The sequence below is a fragment of the Meles meles genome, chromosome 6, assembly GCF_922984935.1.
Source record: "Meles meles chromosome 6, mMelMel3.1 paternal haplotype, whole genome shotgun sequence".
Taxonomy (NCBI): domain Eukaryota; kingdom Metazoa; phylum Chordata; class Mammalia; order Carnivora; family Mustelidae; genus Meles; species Meles meles.
In genome coordinates, this window is record NC_060071.1 from 107,006,415 (window position 1) to 107,028,461 (window position 22,047).

General features: G+C 45.3%; 1 long non-coding RNA gene across 1 annotated transcript; it reads right to left on the reverse strand.

The window, feature by feature from the left end:
- Positions 1-1,040: 1,040 nt before the first annotated feature.
- LOC123944230 lies at positions 1,041-22,024 on the reverse strand. The gene is made up of 3 exons (XR_006818760.1): positions 21,456-22,024; positions 4,248-4,316; positions 1,041-3,581 (listed from the first exon to the last, which is right to left on the reverse strand). It is a non-coding gene; the product is annotated as an uncharacterized LOC123944230 (long non-coding RNA).
- Between the last annotated feature and the right edge of the window lie 23 nt (positions 22,025-22,047).

The following is a 22,047-nucleotide window of genomic DNA, read 5'->3' on the forward strand; positions in this document are numbered from 1 at the left end:
CCTGCTGAGCAGAGAGCCCGATGCGGGACTCGATCCCAGGACCCTGAGATCATGACCTGAGCCGAAGGCAGCAGCTTAAACCACTGAGCCACCCAGGCGCCCCTAATGTCCCTTTTTAAAATTAGATTGTCGGGGCGCCTGGGTGGCTCAGTGGTTTGGGCTGCTGCCTTCAGCTCAGGTCATGATCTCAGGGTCCTGTGATCGAGTCCCGCATCGGGCTCTCTGCTTGGCAGGGAGCCTGCTTCCTCCTCTCTCTCTCTCTCTGCCTGCCTCTCTCCCTGCTTGTGATCTCTATCTGTCAAATAAATAAATAAAATCTTTAAAAAAAAAATAAAATAAAATAAAATTAGATTGTCACGGGGATGCCTGGGTGGCTCAGTTGGTTTAGTGACTGCCTTTGGCTCAGGTCATGATCCCAGGGTCTTTGGATCGAGCTCCTTATTGGTCTCCCTGCTCAGCGCAGAGCCTGCTTCTCCCTCTGCCCCTGCTCATGCGCTTGCTTGCTCGCTCTCAAATAAATAAAATCTTTTTAAAAAACAAAAATAAAATTATTTTAAAAATAAGATTGTCGTACTTAAAGGCTTAAAGTTACACAATGTGATAACATACTTACTGAACAACAAGGTTGTACAGTAAGTGGTCATATATCCCAGTTTGCCTGGAACAGTTCTGGTTTCTGTTGTCCAGGTATAATTATTAGTACCCTCCTTGAATTCCCATTCTCCTGGTTTTGAGGATGAATTATATGGCTATCCTAAGTATAACAAAAAGTAATTCAAGTGAAGATTTTCTGTATTTGTTTCCTGAGATACAAACTCATCCTAAAGAACACATTTTAGGGGCGCCTGGGTGGCTCAGTGGATTAAGCCGCTGCCTTCGGCTCGGGTCATGATCTCGGGGTCCTGGGATCGAGCCCCGCATTGGGCTCTCTGCTCTGCGGGGAGCCTGCTTCCTCCTCTCTCTCTCTGCCTGCCTCTCTGCCTACTTGTGATCGCTCTCTCTGTCAAATAAATAAAAATCTTAGAAAAAAAAAAAACACATTTTAGCATAGAGGTTAACCTTTGACTCACGTGTCATTTAGGCTGCCACTTACACTGCATCTTATAATGGTGAAGAAAAACATCCAACTCACTTGATTGTAGCCACGTCGTCTTCAGCAAATCCCAAAAGCGTGAAGAGCACACATTCTAGTTCTAGAATAGGAAGCCATGCCTTTTTTAGGCTAGAAAAGATGGATAGAGAAGGAGTAATGGGAATACTCCTTTTCTGGGCCTCTCTCCAAGGGTTTCTAGAACCTCATGGCCTCAAACATGTCCCCCCCCCACCCCCCTGCCATGTCCTGAAAGCAGTTTCTCTTAAAGCTTCAAGTTTGTTTGTTTTGTTGTTGTTGTTGTTGTTGTTGTTGTTGTTGTTGAACTTAGTCTTCTCACACACTGAATAGCACTGAAAATTATGTCCAATTTTGGGGGTCTTTCAGCTGCTGCGTACAAACATCACCAGATCTGTGGTAAAACTGCATTACATTTCTCCAGCCCTGGACTGACATGAGTGTTTCTGATTCACAGTAATGGTGGGAAGAAGCAGACAGTGAAATTTTTTCAAAGGGGGTCCATTAGTGGCAGGGAATAAACGATGAAACCTCGTCAAACCACGTCAGAAATAATCTGCCGGCTGGTGTATTGGTTTTCACTTTTTTGGTGTTGGAGACACATTTCTGAACACCGGACCTTGCAGCTCTCCCGTAAAGAGTGAATGCTTCAGAGGTCAGCACACTAATATTCCCCCAGTATTCCTGCTGGAGTAGAACATCTGCAGCCACGACCAAGTTCTCTCGCACGTTCTCTCACATAGTTTCACAGCAAAGTTCTTGCATGTCAGAAACAATTTTTCTTGCTGCTGGCTTCACGGTACACACCCTCTTTCCCCTGCAGTTGGAATCCCGCTCTTCAACTTCTACAACGGCGCTCAGCCTGTCTTCTGACAGCCACTGCCATAAAAGTACGGGTCCCCAACTGCGGCCCAAATTAATTCTGCACATTGACCACAATTTGCTGACACATTGGTTCTCAGCACACTGTCACACTGCTGTGGTCATGAAGTTAGAAACAGCTCACCGAAAACATCAGTGTGACTAGGATGTGAAACCTCAAAATACCAGTATCCATTCGCTGCTAGCACCTTCTATGACAAAGCACCTGGGAATCACGTCTGACTTACCCGGCCAAAACACAGTGCTCTCAGACACCCACACTCTTTGTACATTGAAAAGCATGTTGGGGGGTTGGGAGAGGGATGCTGCTGGGGAGGCGGTGCATGGGAGACTTGGTACAATGTGATACTACTGTACTGAGTGGGGCGATGGCTATACATGAGCATTCTGTTTAACTCCAAAGACATGTAATACCCTCTTGTATGTGTAATTTACATGCTTTTTTTAAAAAGTATAGGGGCCTAATAAAAGTATAGGTGCATCCAATCTTGAAAGGAACCCCGGTTTCACCTAGAGTCTTCCTGAGAAAGGTAGACAGGCCTAACTTCAGTGGTAGCTGATTCCCCAGGCATGTAGCAGCGGTGTGGAGCTCTGCCTAGAGTCAATGTTCTTCCTTTATGCTAACAACTGAATATTTCAATTGCTTTAGGAAACAGATGGTGTCATTAAGGACACAAAAACATAAAGGGTCTGCCCAGTGATCCACTCAGTCTAGTGTCCAGCGTGACAATGGAACCAAGAGACGTTTTGTGAGAGAGCACAATGGGTACATAAACCTAGTGTGCCACAGCCAGCCCTGGACAAATAGAAGCAATGGTAAAACAGGCGAGTACATCAGGCATTGTGTGGGCCTAGCACAACGAGAATCACAGAGTAATTAGAGCCCCCAAAACACAGGAGATAATAGGGATGACATGTTCCACAGTGATAATTAGTGTAGCTGGAGAAAAATGAGGACAATCATACTGAGAGCAAAGACTGAGGCAGCGCATTGCCTGGTAAAGAGCCCAGGTTCTGGAACCCGACCAGCTGTATTTAAATACTCTCTCCACCACTTACTAGATACATCACATCGGGAGAGTTACATAACCTTCTGGTGCCTCCATATCTTCAGCTATAAATGCAGAAAACAGTAGTTCCCAACCTCCCGGGGTTTTGAGAATTAAATGAAGTAATCCAGGTAAAGCATTTAGTGCTTGACATCATAAGCACTCAACCAGTGGGAGCTTAGCATGGGACCTGGAAAGCATTTTCCTAGGTTTGGGGCCTACAAGGATGTTGCCATCTAGTAGAAGAAAGAAAAGTAAATGAACCATTTCCATCCAGTGTGATGTTGCTGAAGCAGAAGGCACAGATTCCTCTGACATACCCAGTGAGCTCAGGCGGTTGAACGGCTACCATGTCCTGAGCACTAACCATGTGCGATCTGGTCTTCAAAGGGCTTTAATCACATTATCTCCTTAAGTCCTCACACCAACTTCCAAGCCAGGGTAAAAGCCAGCTCTGTCCAGTGTAGAGCTAGGTTCCTTCCACTTCATGATGCAGGTCTTCGTGAGTGTGTCAAGGAAACTTGCACTGCAGAATAATAATCCTGTCTCAAGAGAAAGCACAAGAGGGAGACTGTCCTCACCTCCAGCCACTTCACCCGCGGCCATATTTGCTGGGGTGTGCGAGTGAGTTTCAGGGCAAGAGGAGCAGCAGGCCAGGATGCTGGGGAGGAACTGATCGAAGTAGGTCAAGTGTAACTGGTACCTCCAAGGAGCCATGTTCCCAGCATTCCAGAGAATGTCCCCACACTGAAACAGCTTTCCTTGCATTTGTCCTAGTGACATCAGCAGCATAACGGCAAACACGACTGGCTTCATGCCTGCCCACAACTACACTGTTCCTTAATGCTGGACTTGGGGAGAACACACAAGCTATTGAGGCAGAGTCTCAAGCCCCTGGAAACTCTGAACACTTCATGCTTAAAAGGAAAACTATTACTTTTCTGCGGCTCCTTTGCTCCAGATTACATGAGAGACTTAGCCTTTGTACACTGATGTCAACCACTACTCTGATCAGGGAGTCGATAGGAGAGGCACTCCTTGGAATGAGTATCTAAGAAGAATCTTAGGAGAATCCAAGCCTTGGACAAAGGGAATTGAGAAGCCTTTGACCAAGAACAAAGGAAAACAGAACAGCCCTAAGTTAACTGCAAAACATACCAGCACCTAGATCGTTTTCAATCATTGAACCGGACTTATTAACCACTTACCCTCTGCCATGTCCAGTAATTCAAGAGAGGGCTCGTGGAAACAATTTCTGCCTTCATTCAGCTCACAACCTGGTGGGAGAGACAATCATTAAATAATGTTAACTTGCTTGAGATAAGTGACGGGGAAAAAAGTATGATTTAGTAGGTAAGAGTCGAGTAGAGCTCAGCAGAGGAAACCCTTGAGCTGCAACGTGAAGGATGAGCAGGATTCAGGCAGGCGATAAATCAGGAGAGGGGTGCCAGGAAGAGAACCCAAGAGCAGTAATCCAAGAAGGCAACCCTTGTGTGGAGGAAGGGAGGGAGGGGCCAGCAGTGGGGGGGTCTCTACCTGCCCGTTGATGGTGTTGAGGCAGAGGATGTGAAATGGAGCAAAATAGGGAAGGAGACCTATGATCGGCTCTACGTTTCCTCTGTGCTGCCTACTAAATGAAGCAAACTATCTTCCCCATGATAAATGCTCCAATAAACTCAGTTTCAAGTCTTAAGAATCCCTTGACCATCCAGGATAATCACACCATGAGATCCTCTACATAGAGATCTGGGGTCCCTGAAGTCCCATGAGGCATATTTTTCCAGCCTGGTGGAAGAGGAAGTCTCGTTTTTTATAATCTTAGTATCTTTCAAAGCCCCTGCCTATGCCAAAGCCCCACGCTATAAGCCATTTGTGAAAGAATATTGTTATCACTGTGCTGATTGGGGGAAGGGAAATCATCCCTGGATTTATTCCAAAGGGAAAATTAGAGAAATGCTTGATTGAATAATTTGGTCAGCTCATATCCCCAAGTAACTGCCATTTCCTTAACATGCTTTTTTTTTTTTTTTAAGATTTTTATGTATTTATTTGACAGAGATAGACTCAGCGAGAGAGGGAACACAAGCAGGGAGAGAGGGAAAGGGAGAAACAGGCCTCCCACCGAGCAGAGAGCCCGATGCAGAGAGCCCAATGCAGGGCTGGATCCCAAACTCTGGAATCATGACAGGAGCCGAAGGCAGATGCTTAACAACTAAGCCACCCAGGCGCCCCACTTTATGCTTCTTGTCATAGTTTTCTTTCTAATCCAGAAAAACAGAGTGGTGTTTGTTTGTTTGTTTGTTTGTTTTTAAGATTTTATTTATTTATTTGACAGAGAGATCACAAGTAGGCAGAGAGGCAGGCAGAGAGAGGAGGAAGCAGGCTCCCGGACAAGCAGAGAGCCCGATGCGGGGCTTGATCCCAGGACCCTGAAATCATGACCTGAGCCAAAGGCAGAGGCTTTAACCCACTGAGCCACCCAGGCGCCCCCAAACAGAATGTTTATAGAGGACACAAGGTAATTTCAGACCAGCTGCTTGGCCTACACCTGCTGTAGTAAGTATCTACATTTTCCAGCTTCTTTAAGGCCTTGCATAGATCAATTCCCAAGGCAGCATTTCCCAAGATCTGTATTTATGGCATTGTATGCTTTAAACACATATGTGTATATTGCATGTTAATTACCTCAACAAAAAAGCTAAAAAGATCAGAGAATAGGGTTTTCTGAAGTAAATGGAATACCTATTTCAAGAATAATATACATTATTGTCGAATGTTTTTATATGCCAAACTCTGTACCAGGGGCGCCTGGGTGGCTCAGTGGATTGGGCCGCTGCCTTCGGCTCAGGTCATGATCTCAGGGTTCTGGGATTGAGTCCCGCATCGGGCTCTCTGCTCTGCAGGGAGCCTGCTTCCTCCTCTCTCTCTGCCTGCCTCTCTGCCTACTTGTGATCTCTCTCTCTGTCAAATAAATAAATAAAATCTTAAAAAAAAAAAAAGAGTTATTACTTCCTTTTGTCTTCCCAATAACCTAATGAAGGAGGAACTATTATTTCCATTAAGTCACTCATGCAAATCACACAAACCAGGGAGATGATAAGCCACAATTCAAACCCTGAACCATTTGACTTCACCACCCACAATCATAACCACCACTTTACCAGGTTTGAGGAGGCCCCCAAGGAATGTGCAGGGCGGTGGAGAGATAGACATCCTCCTCCAACCTACAGTAAATGAGGGAGAGAGGGGGAAATTTGGTGAAGAGGAAACTAATGTCTTGCTACCTTCCAAACTAGACCTTTGACCCAGTGGCTAGGTTCTGGATGCAGAGACCTGGTGCTTCTATCAGGCCACTGGACAAGGGAAGTGTTGGGGAAGGATAGGACGCCTGTGTAGACTGAAGGCGATTAGACCATGCACACTCGGTTCAGGCGGCCCCACCAGTCAGGGCTCCTCCAGTTTCTGCCCGGGGTTAAAGACAAGCAGAAGCAACTGAACAGACATTGCCTTGTCCCATTGCAGGAGTTCCGAGAGAGGTTGATAATGGAAAGTTCTAAGGTTTAGAACCTTGGATGAGTCCTCTCATTGCTCAGTATTTCCACTTTCTCATCTCTAAGGTTGGGAAGTTGAACCAGGTGTCGCTGTGGTTCCCTCTGTGTCTCACATGCTTTGTCCTGGCCTGTCTTTATGATTTTCCCAAAGAGCCTGAAAGCTCTGATGGACATCCATGAAGTGTCTAGTGGGGTGACTTGACGTCTCTCAGCAGCTCTGCTAAACCAATGTCCTAAGATTATAAAACATCATTAACTAAAAAGGAAAATCATTAACTTTGGGTCCCTTTATATTCATAACTACTTTTCGCATTATAGAAGTAAAAGAGATTAATTATAGACATTCTAGAAAATACAGACTATGAGGAAAGAGTTAACACAACAGGTCTGGTTGCTCTTTACCCATCTTTGAGGGACCCATGATTAACCCTTGGCAGCCCTTAGAGTGTCCTTTATGTTAGTGGTTGATGGGTTTGTTACATACGCCTGGACCAATGGATCATACCACATGTCCTCCTCAGGTTCCTTCGCACAGACTTCAAGATCAACAACCTACACCTAGGTTCATTGCTAGGGTTGAGTTTGGTTGCCATAGTTGGTTGCATACACAGCAGGATCTACCTATGCGACCCCATAAGAGCCCCCCATAAAAGCCTTGAACTCTGAGAGAAATGGGCTTCCCCAGGCAGATATTCTACACATGTCCTCAAAGTTAATGGTGAGAGAAAGAGTACTCCTATATGGCCTCAGAAAAGGAGTATTTGGACCAGGAAAGACATTGGAAGTCTGTGTTGAATGTCTATGGACCCCACACGTGCGTATTGTTTTCCTGCTACTTTTGCTCTGTATCCTTTGCTGTAATAAATCTCAGTGAGTATATAACCTGCTATTGAATCCTGTGGGTCCTTCTGGTGAATCACTGAATAACACACAGACAAATATAAATATATATATATATAAATATATGACAATATATATAAATTAACCAAATCCTTGGACCTGGAGATAACACTTTGCTAACTTTAAAAACAAGGTTTTGACCAACCAAATCATCTCACAGAAGTCCCTCTAAATTGTGAGAAGGCAAACAAAACTGCTAATTAAATCAATGCATTGGGGGTGCCTGGATGGCTTAGTCAATTAAGTGACTGCCTTTTCAGGTCATGATCCTGGGGTCCTGGGATCGAGCTCTGTATCAGGCTCTGTGCTCAGTGGGGAGCCTGCTTCCCTCTCTCTCTCTGCCCTTCTTCCAGCTCATGCTCTCTCTCTCTCTCACTCGCTTGCTCACTCTCTGTGCCTCATATAAATACAATCTTTTTAAAAAGTACTTAAAAATAATAAATTGGTAAATTGTATCATGGAGTGAAGACTGAATTTTATGGAAGGCCCAGGTTTGGACTTAGAATAAGTGTAATTTTTTTTTTAAGATTTTATTTATTTATTTGACAGAGAGAGAGATCACAAGTATGCAGAGAGGCAGGCAGAGAGAGAGGGGGAAGCAGGCTCCATGCTGAGATCCCAATGTGGGGCTCGATCCCAGGACCCTGAGATTGTAACCTGAGCCAAAGGCAGAGGCTTAACTCACTGAGCCATCCAGGCACCCCCAACTTTTAATCTTAATTGGGTTCCTATGGGAAGAGATAGGACACCTTATAAGAAATGACTTTATAATATCATCCAGGAACAGGCAGTGAAAAGCAGAGACTGCCTATGCATGAGGGTCTGGGGGAACCAAGGGTGGGGAAGTGAGTGAAACTAGCTGCCCTTCCATGTACCCCTCATCCTATAAGTCACCTTTCTTTGACAATTTCCTTCTATGACCTTAATAATAACAATTAAAAATAATTACTAACATTTATTTAATACTTACTGTGAGCCGGGGTGCCTGGGTGGCTCAGTGGGTTAAAGCCTCTGCTCAGGTCATGATCCCAGAGTCCTGGGATCGAGCCCCACATCGGGCTCTCTGCTCCGCAGGGAGCCTGCTTCCTCCCTCTCTCTCTCTGCCTGCCTCTCTGCCTAGTTGTGATTTCTCTCTGTCAAATAAATAAAAAATATTAAAAAAAAAATACTGTGAGCCAATCACTATTCTAAGCACGTGCTTTCTCTTAATCTTCACAACGGCCTATCCAATAAGTGTTATTATTTCCTCCTTTATACAAATGAAGATACCAATGGTAAGTATAATTAAGGAGCGAGTTTATGAAACTAGTAAATGAGATGGTACTGGGACTTGACCCTGAACTCCGAAGGTCAACTGCTATACTTCATGTCCTCTTATATTTGCGCAAACAAGATGTCAGTGATACAAATGGGTTTTGGAGTTATATTTTGCATTAGGTTTCCCAAGGAAAAACAAAACCAACAGGATACACACACACAGATTTATTTTAAGGAATTGGCTCGCACGATTGTGGGGGCTGACAAGTCTGGAATTTGCAGAGCAGGCTGGTAAGCTAGAAATTCAGGGAAGAGTTGATATTGCAGTCTTGTATTCAAAATCTGAAGGCTGGGAACTCAGCCAGGTTTCTATTTTGCAGTCTTGAAGCAGAATTTTTTTTTTCTTCAGGAAACCTCAGGTTTTGCTTTTAAGGATAACCACCCGCATTATGAAAAGTAGAAAAGTTTACCGATTTAAATGTTAATCACACATTCAATGTAACTGTCACAATTTTGATTTTTCTCTTTTGAAGAAGAAAGGGAAGGTGGATCCCCAAATGTGATTTGCTCAAGACTGACCCCAGGATGAGCCAGTTGCCTCCCAAGCACCAGACCCACGAGTTGGCAATTCCCTTAGCCATAGCCATGCAAGTGTGACATTGGCCAGAAGAGGGCACTGCCTTCTACTTGTGTAACCATCTGCAAGGGAACCAGTAGGATGGAAAAAAATGTTGACACTACTTTCAACTAATTACAGTTTTTACAGCCCTGATGTAGCTTATTTAGCAGTCTTTGGTAGAATGAATACCTGTGAGCTTTTAGTTGTACTATGAGACCAAAGAACCTCATTGACAATACACCCACTTTACGTTCAATAATGCAGGAAGGGGCGCCTGGGTGGCTCTGTGGGTTAAAGCCTCTACCTTCGGCTCAGGCTCTCTGCTCAGCGGGGAGCCTGCTTCCTCCTCTCTCTCTCTCTCTCTCTCTGCCTACTTGCGATCTCTCTCTCTGTCAAATAAATAAATAAAATCTTTAAAAAAAAAATAATGCAGGAAGACATGGAAAGATTGTGTCCTTTGGCCTTCCTGGTGCATTATAACTGGTCCAGTCAGGGAGAGCCAAACCAGTTTTTCCCAGAGTAGGCCAACTCAGTCTGATGCAGAAGGAAGGAAAAAGCTGGGGCATTTGGCGCCTGAGAGAAAGACGGCGGGGTTGGGGAGGGAAGGGGGAAGGACCCCTGGGGCTCCAGGCCCCTGAAGAATCTTCTAGCAAAAAACAGGGGCTGGATTTGGAAGCTACTTCCTGTGTCTCGGTTTGAGAGAATAATAGCACAGACCCCTTTGGCAATACAGCTCTGTCCAGCTGAGCAGTTAATCTAATCTCTGGATTCTGAATGGGGAATGGAAATCCACATAAGTATAGTTATTCTTTAGTTCTCATTAATAATTAAAAATCTCCCTTCCCTGCTTCCATTTTAATGACAGCTTCCATTTGTGCAGCTTGAAGTTTTGCGGAGGGCTTTTCCAGCCCACAGCAAATACTAGAGCAGGTTCTAATTATTTCCTATTTACAGCTGAGGAAACACAGAGGGTAAAGGCTTTGCACTGGCTCCCCCGTGGTCCCAGCCTGGGAGGAGACCAGGAACCTGGCGCCTGATCTTAGCTGCGTGCTTTGTCCCCTATCAAAAATACATTCCGAACTCTCACCTACTGCTATTTCCGGGGGCCATGACAGCTGAATGCCCGCACACGCTGTAAGCCAGGATTCCACCTGCAGGACCGTGTGCAACCGAAATGCATGCACACGGACACCAACAGAAGGTGCAAAACTACTCCCACTAGCATAGTTCGAAGCTGCTGAAGCAGAAGACAACCCTGAGTCCCATCGACATAGAATGGATAAAAAACCGTAGCATATTAGCAAAATAAGTCAATCGGAGAAAGACAACTATCATATCATCTCCCTGATATGAGGAAGTTGAGAGGCAACGTGGGAGGTTTGGAGGGGGTAGGAAAAGAATAAATGAAACAAGATGGGTTCGGGAGGGAGACAAACCATAAGTAACTCTTAATCTCACAAAACTGAGGGTTGCTGGGGGAGTGGGGGTAAGGAGAGGTTGGTGGGGTTATGGACATTGGGGAGGGTATGTGCTATGGTGAGTGCTGTGAAGTGTGTAAACCTGGCGATTCACAGACCTGTACCCCTGGGGCTAACAACACACTATATGTTAATAAAAATAAAATAAAAAAACTGTGGCATATCTCTATCATGGAATACCATATAGTAATGAGAATAAGTAATAAGTAATAGTAATAAGAACAAGATCTACACAAAACGTGAGTAAATTTCACAAGTGTATATAAAGGTCTGCCTGTGCTCTCTCTCTCTGACTAATAAATAAAATCTTAAAAACCAGGCAAAAACATAAAGTGTTGAAAGTCAGGTTACCTCAAAGGACTAGTTACTGGGGGGTCAGGGGACAGGGGTCCTCTAGGGGCCTCTAACATTTTACTTTTCGACCTCGTCATGGTTACTAGGGTAACATAGGTGTGTTCACTTGGCAAAAATTCACCAGGCTGGGCATCTACAGTGCATGCACTTTTCTGTATCTGTTACACTTCAAGAAAAATAAATTTAAAGTCCGGATTTGTCTAAGTAGATCACTTTTCCATGAGCAAACTTTAGTACTGCCCCAATGTAGCCTATCCCTGATTACAGATTTGTTTGCTGCTCTAACAGTGACCACATCACCATTTCCCAAAGGGTTTCCGAAGCCCTGTGAGAGCAGGTCAACAGCTGCCTTTGCATTTCTACACGCAGGAATGCATTTCAGGAGAGAAACTCGTCCCCTGCCTCCAAGACTACGAACATGTATTCTTTCCACATGTCCAGAAAGTAAGGAAGAAGGAAACATCCAAGCAGGATAAGCCAAACACAGAAAACATCTCATCCGAATGAAAAAGCGCCCTTGTCTGTCCCTTTTTTTAATTTTATTTTTTTTATGGGATATGCTTCACAAATGTGTGCGTCGTCCTTGCGCAGGGGACACACTAATCTCTGCACCGTTCCAGTTTTTTAAATATATGTGCTGCCAAAACAAGCCTGCCTGTCCCATTCTTTAACACTGGCACTACTTTCCAGGAAAAACAAGAACCCTAACCCCTGTATCCCAGAGGTGCAGATGGCACCTCTAAACACGAGGGCACGGGGCAGCAAAACAGCGCTGCTCAAAACCCCATGGCAGGCCCTGGTGGGCCGATAAATGGAACCAGATTTCCTGTTTCGCAGGGCGCTGTCTGCTTCTCATTAGCCCTTACTGCTTCCTGCAGGACGATGTTGCTTGAAAATCTTAAAGGACAAGAGTACAACAACATATTAGATCAAGGGTTGGCAATGTCTCTCCACGAGCCAAGGACACTTGGTTCGGGGTTACACACACACACACGCAAGCATGCACACTCACACCACACGTCCTCAGTCCCTCTGCTGCTTCGGAGAGCTTCTACCAGCGCTGTAGCTCTTGGATCTTCTACCCCACTGCTGACTCATTGCTGTTTCAGTCCCACACTCTATCCCAGGGGCGAAAGACTGAGAATCTTGAAAAACATTCTAAGAGTGCCTGGGTGGCGCAGTCATTAAACGTCGGCCTTGGTTCAGGTCACCATCTGGGTCCTGGGATCGAGCCCCACATGGGGCTGTCTGATCAGGGGGGAGCCTGCTTCTCCCTCTTCCTCTGCCCGCCACTCCCCCTGCTTGTGCTCACACTCTCTCTCTTTCTGTCAAATAAGGAAAGGAAGGGAGGGAGGGAAGGAGGGGAAAAAGAAAGAAAACCATTCTGATAGATAACCACGTTCATACTTCCCCCAACCAGATTGTGTTTGAAGGATCTGGCCCTCTTTCTTTCTTCCCAGTGGCTTGGAGGGACACCAGCTATGCTTTTTATTCCCTTCCATGATATGGTGGGGTTATCAGAATTCTGGAGGTTGGTCCAGACGCATGCTGCGGACACACCCGCAGAACAACACGGCAAGAGCAGAAGCCGCGACTGAACCAGGGCGGTGTTCTTCCAGGGTCTCAATGAGTCCCAGAGGTAGCAGAGATACTCGGGGTGTGCATCCTTGGAGCCCAACACCAGCACTTTTCTGGCTGTGACGAGACTCAAAGCCACATAGATGACACAAAGACATATATACAAAGGAGCTAATCGTGGCACAGTTGTTATAGAGAAAAATGAAAGGCAACTGAAGCAACCAGCAACAAAATGTGTTCAATCATATGATAGCGTCACATACCATGGAGTACCATGCAGCCATGGAAAAGAAGGCTGATGTATATTAACTAACAGAAGGTGGTCTACACTTTAAAGTTAAACGATAAAGGCAGGTTGGGGAAAACTACATATACCATAATTCCATTTATGTATTTTTAAAATCCTGTGTGCTTGCACACAGACTCACACCTGCTACAAAAAAGACCTAGAAAGAGACACCAAACTATTCTCAAGTTACCTCTGGGGAAGAGAATGGAAATCGGGACGTAAGGGAGAACTTTCCAATTTAGCCATATTCATTTCTGTATTACGGTTTATGGTTAAAATAGCCCTTTTGTATTTAGAAAAGCGACCCGAGCGTCTGGGTGGCTCAGCCGATTAAGTGACTCTTGATTTTGGCTCAGCTAATTATCTCAGGGCTGTGAGATGGAGTTCCGAGTCAGGCTCTGTGCTGGGCATGGCCCCTGCTTAAGGATTCTCTCTCTTCCTCTGTCCCACCCCTCTCCACGCTCTCCCTCTCTCTCAGTTAATTAATTAATTTTAAAAATAAAAAAGCAATTTGAAAAATCAAGACCTTGGGGAAACTGGAGGCGGTACATTTGATGGGGGTGGTCAGCACAGACAGAGGCTTCTGTGACTCAGGCCCAAGGGCAGGGAAGTAGATTCTCTGAGAGTTGAGGGAGAGGATCCTCGTTCCCGAGGGTGCAGAACAGTTCCTTTTTTTGTCCTGTTCTCCCTCTTTGGGATCATGTGCTCTTGGTTGCCGTTGGGTCACTGCCAACCCTCGGCAGCCAGAGGAGTCAGGCCCCTCCCTAGGAAGAGCCAGGGAAGATGACTTGAGCCTACTGGGCCCAAGGCCTTGGAAAGGAACCTCCTCTTTACCTTGGTACCCATTCCTGGGTTTTTGTATCAAAGGATCTCCAGAGGCTGAGGAAAAGGGGCCACAGCACTTGGTAACTTTCAGTCCAGCCTGCTATCCCTCTGCACCCAGTCTCCACCTTAGGATTGCCAGGGGAGCTTTGAAAAAATATAAGCCTCAAGTATAGATATATACATTGAAATAGAAAATAAATGTTTTGGGGCGCCTGGGTGGCTCAGTGGATTAAGCCGCTGCCTTCGGCTCAGGTCATGATCTCAGGGTCCTGGGATCGAGCCCCGCATCGGGCTCTCTGTTCTGCGGGGAGCCTGCTTCCTCTTCTCTCTCTGCCTGCCTCTCTGCCTACTTGTGATCTCTCTCTCTGTCAAATAAATAAATAAAAAAAAAAAAAAGAAAGAAAATAAATGTTTTGTTGCGTTAGCAAATGACCAATGTTGGATAAAATAGAAAATTTCATCCATTTTGGAAGGAGTGTAAATTGGTTAAGAGCCTTTTGAAGAGCAGTTAGACAATATTAAGAGTCTAAAATACTTTCATATTACTGTGTCCAGTAATAAAACTTCTGGAAATTTCTCCAGGTGAAAAAGCAAAATGCCTCAAATAAGGAAAATTCCTGTGAAGAATGCTCTCATTATGTCTCCTTTTGTAATAGCTAAAAATCAGAAACAAACTAAATGTTCAACAAATGGCAGATGAATGGTTAAATAGGAGTACTCCTTGAAACACTTTGTGACAGTTGAAACTGTAATGAAAATTTGTAATAATAGGTTAAAATGCACTAATGATGAATTTGTAACATTTCTTCGGACAAAAGTACTTGCGTACCTACACAAAAGTTCATTCCAGCATAAAGAAGAGACACGTCCAGGCCTCATCCCAGTCTAATTGAATCAGAAGATCACGGGGTGGGAACTGCACATGAAAATGTGTTGTTTCCCCAGATGATTCTAACTGAAGTCAAGGTTGAGAGAGCACCGTTGGCCTTGGGTCCAAATGAGACTTCCTGGTTGAGGTGCGGCCCAGTCCAGCTCATCTGGATGGTACTAAATAAATGACTTGTGCTTTCCTGGCCTTTTCCCTGACTAGAGACACCAGTGGGCCAGGTAGTAACCCCAGTAGGAGGCTAATCATAAATTTGAGATCATGGCCAAATAGCTCTACATCTTACCACAATCGGCGCCACGTAGGCTCATTAAGATGGTTGAAATAGCCTGGGTAAGAGGCAAGCAAGGGCTTGAACTGGGTCAGAACAGCAGTGGGAGGCAGAGGAGAGATGCATTGTACACAGCTGGGCACCTGAACAAATAGGGCAGGCTCAAGAGTGGAAGCCAAACCCCAGAACATATGTGTCCTGTCAAGGAGGGGCTCCAGGCCTCCAGGGTCCCTGGTTGCAGGCCTGTTGCTGTCAACCTCTACCGTCCTGCTGGCAGCAATAAAAGTTTAGAAGGTTTGCTTCCAGGAGATTTGGTGTCTATTAGGCTCCTTAGAAGAAGGTGCTACAGCCCATTTGCTGCCGGGCTAGAGTAAACAAATGAAAATCGAATGGGAGAGAACAAACAGCTCGGGAGAACAGCTCAGGAAACCAGGCAGCAGCAAGGTGCATCAGCAGAATATAATGAACCCGTTATGGCCTGACATTCCGAGACCCTCAGGGGAAGAGTAACATGGTGATGTGGCATGATCGGCGGGGCACCGAAGAGTCCCCTGCTCATAAAGGTCCCCCTCTGGCTCTCTGGTGCCTGTGATTCCACTGTCAGGGGAGTGCCACTTGGGTTATTGAGCATGGCCCATTCATTGCTGCCCTCTTCTAAAACACAGACTCCTGAAAGGAATAACACTTTGCCCCAACAACCATGTAGTGCGATCGGTTCATGATTTACTCCGTCAATCTGAGTACCTACTTTGTGCTTGGAATTGCGGTAGGAACTGGGATACTAGGGAGGGATGACCTCATGAAAGTGACTAAGAAGTTTAACTCAAAAGTATCTACTAAACACCTCCTGTCACATGGCAAGGAGTTGGCGCTGAGATGGGAGGAAAATGGAAAAATGCACAACCTTGTCACCTCTCTCAAGGAGCCCTTACTTAGCCTTGCGGCAGGGGGAGGGGGGATTAGGAGCGGTTTGTGGGGGGGGGGGCGCACGGGGATCCAAGCACACAAAAGGCAGAACAAGCAACTGCTTATTAAACCACTGATATAATCAAGGGCCAACATGAAGAGTGGAGCAAAGAGCCTTCCTGTCAAAGAGTCTTTTCAGAAGTTTTCATGACTGAACCACACTACCTCTTTTCATTATGGAGCCTAGAAAAGAAGCTATTATAACCCCATTGTTTTCTAAATATCAGCGTGGGTGTGACTTCCTGGTTCTGAGACCTCACCTTAATTTCTACCCTCTACACCCTATAGGTCTGGCTAGGCTGGGTACTACTGAAAGGGAGTTATTCATTAAGCATTGACAGGATGCATAGGGACCCACTCACCTTCTCTGCCTGTGCCCCACCCACTTTGGCCATTTGGCACATCTTGGTGGTGGGCTGAGTGATTCCACATGTACTAAACACCCACAAGATACATGGTTTCTGTTATCATAGTCATGCTCACAAGGTACCCTTGGAAGAAAAGCCTCACCAGCTTCTGGCTCTCACTGTCACAGGGAACGGAGGATTGTGACAGACACCCAAGTGGGGTACGGAAGCAAGATTTGGAAACAGAAGAACAGTCGGTTAAGCATCCGACTCTTTTTTCTTTAAGATTTTATTTATTGATTTGTTTATTTGACAGAGAGAAAGCAAGCCTCTATGTGTATCTATTTTGCTTGTATATGTAATATTACCTAATTCTGTCTGCTAAGAGGGCCCAGAAGCAGTGACACACCAGTAGGAATAAGCGTATGTAGCACACAGATCTTGGTTTCTAAACACCATTGCCCACGAAAAGAATCAGGGATTCTTTTTTTTTTTTTTTAATTTTATTTATTAATTTTGACAGACAGAGAGAGATCACAAGTAGGCAGAGAGGCAGGCAGAGAGAGTGAGAGGGAAGCAGGCTCCCTTCAGTGCAGAGAGCCCGACGTGGGACTCGATCCCAGGACCCTGAGATCATGACCTGAGCCGAAGGCAGCGGCTTAAACCACTGAGCCACCCAGGCGCCCCAGAATCAGGGATTCTTGAGAAATGGCTTATTCTGCAGGAATAAGTAGGAAAAGTAGAGGATAAGGCTGGAACATCTTATTTTGCTAGAAGGTAAGGAAATGCACCAAGAATCATGAAAATATTTTGAAAAGACTCAGAAGCCAGCTTGAGGGGGCTCCACTCAGTAATCTGGAACAATCTGAACATCAAAATAAGTAATATTTACGATGAAGTATACCCTGATAGAATAAGAATCATATTGTTATAGATAGAGGGATGATAGGGGATAAGAATGAAGGGAAAACTCTTCATTACGGTAGAATGCCAAAATGAGAGACATAGAAAATCATCAATGGATGATAATTACACAAACAAAAAGAAAGAAGAAAGGGGGAAAAAATGGAATAATATTAGGGATGCCTGGCTGACTCAGTTGGTAAAGCATGTGACCCTTGATCTCAGCGTTGTGAGTTCAAGCCCCATGATGGGCATGGAGCCTACGTATAAATAAATAAATTAATTTAAAAATAGGGTATGCAATTGCACTACTAGATACTTACCTAAGGTTTACAAAAATACTAATTTGAGAGGCACCCGGTTGGCTCAATTTGCTTGAGCATCCAACTCATACTTTTGGGTCAGGTCAGGTCATGGGTTGTGGGATGGAGCCCTGAGTTGGATTCCAAGCTCAACAGGGAGTCTGCTTGACAATTCTGTCCCTCTGCTCCACCCCTTCCCCCACCCCCACACACACTCTCTCAAAATAAATAAATATTTTATTTTATTTAAAGATTTTATTTAGGGGCACCTGGGTGGCTCAGTGGATTAAGCCGCTGCCTTCGGCTCAGGTCATGATCTCAGGGTCCTGGGATCGAGCCCCGCATCGGGCTCTCTGCTCTGCAGGGAGCCTGCTTCCTCCTCTCTCTCTGCCTGCCTCTCTGCCTACTTGTGATCTCTCTCTCTGTCAAATAAATAAATAAAATCTTTAAAAAAAAAGATTAAAGATTTTATTTATTTATTTGACAGACAGAGATCACAATTAGAGAGGCAGGCAGAGAGAGAGGGGGAAGCAGGATCCCTGCTGAGCAGAGAGCCCGATGCGGGACTCGATCCCAGGACCCTAGGATCTTGACCTGAGCCGAAGGCAGAGGCTTTAACCCACTGAGCCACCCAGGCACCCCAAAATAAATAAATATTTAAAAACATACGAATTCACAGAGATACATGCATCCTGATGTTCACAGCAGCATTATCTACAATAGCCAAATTATGGAAGAGCCCACATGCTCATCTGATGAATGGATAAAGAAGATGTGATCATGGAATTTTAGCAATAAAAAAGAATGAAATCTTGTCATTTGCAACAACATGGATGGGGCTAGAGTGTATTACGCTAAATGAAATCAGTCAGAGAAAGACAAGTACCATATGATTTCACTCATATGTGGAATTTAAGAAACAGAATAATCAAAGGGAAAAAAAGAGGTAAGCCAAGAAACAGACTCTTAACGATAGAGAACAGACTGATGGTCACCAGGGGATGGGTGAAACAGGTGATGGGGATTAAAGAGTGCATGTGTGATGATGAGAACCAGGTGGTGTAGGAATCACTAGATTGTACACCTGAAATCAAAATAACACTGTATGTTAACTAACTGGAATTTAAATAAAGACTTTAAAAATAGGTTAATTACAGAGATGTAAAGTATGCTCCCCTCCCCCCATTACTTATTGAAAGGTTAAAATAATAACTTCACAGTATCAGGTACCACTATGTCAAGTCATGAGACCTAACATCACTATATCGGTACAAACCAATATCCCACATCACGTGCCCTCAATTAGGATGCTTGGAGGAGGACCTATCAACTCTGCATAACCTGAGTCTGATCATGAGGAAGCATGTGACAAACCAAATTGAAAGACGTTCTACAAAATAACTGGCCTGTACTATTTATTTATTTAAAGATTTTATTTATTTGACAGAGAGAGAGATCACAAGTAGGCAGAGAGGCAGGCAGAGAGAGAGGGAGGAAGCAGGCTCCCTGCTGAGCAGAGACCGATGTGGGGCTAGATCCCAGGACCCTGGGATCATGACCTGAGCCGAAGGCAGAGGCTTTAACCCACTGAGCCACTCAGGCACCCCTGGCCTATACTTCAAAATGTTTGGATCGGGGCGCCTCTGCTCAGCAGGGAGACTGCTTCCTCTCTCTCTGCCTGCCTCTCCACCTACTTGTGATCTCTGTCTGTCAAATGAATAAATAAAATCTTTTAAAAAAATAAAAAATAAATGTTTGGGTCAAGAAACACAAAGAAAGGCTGAAGAAATGTCCTACAATATGGGAAAATAAATAGACCCGACAACTAAGGGCTGTGCATGATCTTGAATTTGACCCTGGGCTGGGGGGATGGGGAAAAAAAGAGGAAGGACGTTTTGGGAGCAATTAATGAAAGAGATGGTAGTATGGTATTAATGCTTCACTGCCTGATCGTGTAACTATACTGTGGTTATTAAGAGAATGCCTTTCTGGAAAATGCATATCAGAACAAGGAGGGGCACTACCTCTCCATCTTACACACAAGAGGAGAGTGGGAGAGAGAGAGAGAAGAGTACAGCAAATAAGGCAAAAATGCAAACAAAAAAATCAAAGGTTGTAAAAGTTCCTTGTGTTGTTCTTGTAATTAATTGAAATCGTATCAAAATAAAAAGATCCTCCCGCAAACAAACTCTGTATGGGTGTGGTCCGCAGCCAGGAGCCCTGTGCTTCCTGCTGCGGCCCGAGCCAGTCCCAGGTAGAGCCATTCCAGGGCGTGCTGGAGGGGAGGGGTAGTCAGGCTACAGGGTCGGCTTAGTTCGCTGGAACAAGTATTATGGAAATGCAGTCATCGACTAGACCACAAACAGGGTACAGTTCCGGGTAGGGCCACCCCGTCCTTACAGCAGAGAGGCCCTACAGCTGTTTTGCGTCAGATGAGTCATAGATAACATGGAACGGAAAAGAATCATTGGCAAAAGTGTGAACCATACTCAGATTTCATTTCATAAAAAGAATTGTTAAGTCTTCTGCTTTTGTTATAACTCATCAAGAACTAGAAAGGTATTTGCATTTTTGTACGGAGGCCTGAATTTTAAAAATCTGGTAAAAGAGTTTAAAGTTCAGAGATTTAAAGTAAAATCACTTAAGGTTTTCCCATTTAGTAAGAGTAATAATTGTGATGAGGGAGCAGGAGGCTGGCTGAGGACAAAGCAAAAGCTGGCACCTTGCACCCCCTCTCCATCCGCTCCCCTCGGTAATATGTGTAGCATTCCTCAGGCACCCCTGACCACCATAAAGGAGAAACAAATAGTTCCCCTTGGTTTACAAATGTCCTAGAGATCTACAAACAAAGAAGTTACCTTGTGCTACTGATAATTTCCAGAGGCAAATAACTCAGTTCCTCAAGCCCTAAGGTCGCCCTCCCCTCCTGAAGGAGGCTGCGGTAGAAGGAAATGTAAATATAGTTAAATCTCTTCTGAACCTATATCTCACTAACAAACGCTTGATAGCAGAAATCTGACATTCCACCAGGAATCTCCCAACTATCTCAATGTTAATAGCTTGCCAAAAGACAACAGTGATCAAGCCGTATAAGACCTCCGGGTATCCCCGAAGACCTCCAGGATACTCCCGGCACCCTATAGGCCCTCTTTAGCATATGAAAACTCCATTGAAACCTCCCTTCCCCTCACCTTTCCCCATCCACAGGGTACTTAACCTGCCATCCCTCACAACCCGGGGCAGCAGCTCTTTCTGCCCATGGGTCCTGTCCCTGTGCTTTAATAAACCACCATTTTGCACCAAAGATGTCTCAAGAATTCTTTCTTGGTCATCGACTCCAGACCTCAGTCCACCGAACCTCACCTAGGTTCTAGAACTTCATCAATTAAAGTGTCAACTTTCCCGAAGCAAGTCCTGTCCGAAGAGAAGCATACATTTAAAACGTAATACATTTGTATCTCTTCTACATGGCCATTATTCAATGCTTGGCCTTTTGCCATGGCTCTAGAGCATAGCGATTTTTCTGTCATTTCTTTTTTTGGTCAAAGATTCTAAGAATCTCTGAATTGTTAATTATAGGATTTCCTCTGGTTTGTCCCCCGGAAGCTTAACAGTCAGATCCCCCCCTCCCCCGCCGCCCCCGGCAAATTGAATGCCCACAAATCAAGACCAATTCTCTGAAAGGAAGACAGAGACCTACGTGGGTATAAACTGCCTTTTCTCGAAGTAACAGGTAGCCACTCTGCCTGCTTCCTTCAAAACTGATCCCACTAAGTTCTTTCTAACCTCTAGTTTATACGTCCTGGGCTGTGCCTAGGAAAGGCCAAGAGCGACAGCAGTTTTGGGGAGTGGAACAAACCAGAATTCACCTTCCCTTTCCCTCTGCCTACCTGTGGGCGGTGTTTCTCACTCCTCTCCTCGCTCACTCGAGGCAGCTGGGGGGCAGCACCGGGCCAACATTAGAGGAGGCATTGCCCACTCCCCCACCCCCGCGCCAGGAAGGCCTGGAAAACACCAGTCATTAGAGCTAGGCTGAGTCATCAGGGTGTGGAGGCTGTTGGGCCACATTCTTGTAACATAACAAGCAAACAGTGCAGGCGGAGAACATCCAGACTGTGGTCTGTAAAACTTTTTCAAGGCCGGTTCACAAAGGCCGCTCCATGAGCGTGAAATAAAAGGGGAGCAAAACCACGGCCCCAGACTCAGGCCGGTTAGAACTCCACAAGGTCAGGTTAGCCCATGGCCTGTGCGGACAGCAGAGGAAGAGGCCTCTTCCGGGGCCCGAAGGCCGTGGCAGACGGTTGCCTCAACCCCAAGCAAGTCTCTTCCAAGCCTCTGGTCTCTGTTAGGTCCCCCGATAATGGGTCCGTGATTAAAGGAACGAGACTGATATCAAGCAAAAGTCAAGCAAAGCTTTAGTCCGCACCAAGGATCAAGAATCAAACTGAAGATTCGGGGCCGCGCCGCTTACAGAGAGGGCGA